Here is a 1,834-nt window from a genome sequence, read left to right on the forward strand (position 1 = left end):
ATGGCGCAAGGACGAGGGGGGGGGGGGGTGAATGGGCGAAGAGGCTGGTCACGTGAGGGGCGGTGGTCCGAGAACCCGGAGGTCTCTAGGTTGGGATGCCGGCTGCGGGGGAGCGGGCGGGGAAGGGAGCGGACTGGGGAACGGACCGGGGGAACTGACCCCGCCTCCCTCAACGGAGGGTTGAGAGGCAGGTGAGTGGCCTCCTGGATCCGCCTCTTGGTCCCTGCGTCGTAGCCCGGGCATGGCTGCTCTGCTGCCCGCGGGAATGGACTCACAAGCAGGATTTTCCTGCATCTTTCCTGGCCCGGTCAGGAGGCTAACGCCCCGTGGAGGAAGGATCCAGAAGGATTTCTCGCTTCTCCTAGGGCGAGCATAACTTCTCCCCACCAGAAAAAGCCGGGAATCTGAGCCGGTTTCTTATGAGGCAGCCTCCAGGAAAGGGTGCGTGAGCTGGGTCCGGGGGTGTCTGTGCGGGCCCCAAGATTCAGAGAGCCCGTGTCAACCATCCTACCTGCGCGGTCTCCTTGGACCGGTGACTGGGAGGATCTGGTGGGATACGTTATATTGGGATCGCTTTGGAGACTAAACTGTTGTCCATATTCTTATTTCCTTTAGAATTCGCAAAACAGCACCAAAGGGCTTCAAGCAAAGGAATGGTAACAGCTTCAGGATTACCGTATTTCTCCAAGTTTAAGATGCTGCCAGTTATAAGATGCATCATTTTTAAATATACCACTGAGAAAAAACAGTTGCCAAAGAAAGATGTGTCATCGGTTATAAGCCTTTTTTTTTTTTTTTCTTTTTGTAAGTAATCTCTACACCCAACATAGGGCTTGAATTCATGACCTGGGGATCAAGAGTCACATGCTCTAGGGACTCAGCCAGCCAGGTGTCCCAAGCTGATTTTTTTTTTTTTTTTAAACACAAGACTATTGGAACAATGCAATACAATAGGAATGGTGTGAAGCTGTAGAACAAGCATCGAGATAGAGTACTCCTCTTGCAATGGTAACTAAGCGTGCAACTTTGGGCAAGAGAACTATGCTTTCTGGACTTCAGTGTCCATATCTGTATCAAAGAATTGAACTAAAAGAACTGTTTTCTCTTAGTTGTGATTTTTAAGTTGGCAGAACTACTCTATCACTCAAATCTTCCCACATCTGTCCATCTTGGTGTGGCATTGCCACTCTGCTCCTGGTCTGCATCATTCTACTTGAATGACTCCCCACTACTCTTCCAGACCTTGCATTCACCCTACAAAATATTAAGGCCCCAAACACAATTGTTTATGGCCGTCACATTCAAATTCAGAAAGACAGAGACAAAGTTGTGTTATTTGTTAGCTACAGAAGAGATTAGGAACCTCAAAGGGAGGAAGTTTACGTTTGAAAACACAAGAGACCAGCTAGTGCTTTAGATGTAAATTCTTAACTCTTTAAGCATTCACTGTACAGTAGGCAGGTCTTCAGGCACGAAGGGCCCACTCCTTTCATAGAATTGGGTTTTATGCCTTCTGGAGAAAGGAGGGAAAAGCTAGGGAATTCGTTAAATGAAAATAAACCTTGTTTACATTGAAGGAGACAGTCTATACAGAACAGTGTCCCTGAAGGTCTAGCATTATAGCTCCATCACTCCTTCTAAACACAAAACTCCGTGGAATAATGACTGAAGTCCAACCTCAAGCCAACTGAAGACAAACTGATCTCACGAAATGTTTCCCACCTATGATTCCTGTGGCTGCTTCTTACCAAGACGGTCCCTGTCTCACCCTCCACCCTGTAATGGCTGATTCGGCCAAGGAGTGAGGAGCACAAATGAAACACAGGCCAGACAG

At 48.0% G+C, this 1,834-nt stretch overlaps 1 long non-coding RNA gene across 1 annotated transcript; it reads left to right on the forward strand.

Annotated features, from left to right (window-relative positions):
• Window positions 1–18: 18 nt before the first annotated feature.
• LOC106003650 lies at window positions 19–834 on the forward strand. The gene is made up of 3 exons (XR_001176260.2): window positions 19–191; window positions 313–441; window positions 616–834. It is a non-coding gene; the product is annotated as an uncharacterized LOC106003650 (long non-coding RNA).
• The last annotated feature ends 1,000 nt before the right edge of the window (window positions 835–1,834 follow it).

The sequence above is a fragment of the Mustela putorius genome, unplaced genomic scaffold (genome assembly GCF_011764305.1).
Source record: "Mustela putorius furo isolate JIRA1106 unplaced genomic scaffold, ASM1176430v1.1 tig00000738_pilon_pilon_pilon, whole genome shotgun sequence".
In the NCBI taxonomy this organism is placed as follows: Eukaryota; Metazoa; Chordata; class Mammalia; order Carnivora; family Mustelidae; genus Mustela; species Mustela putorius.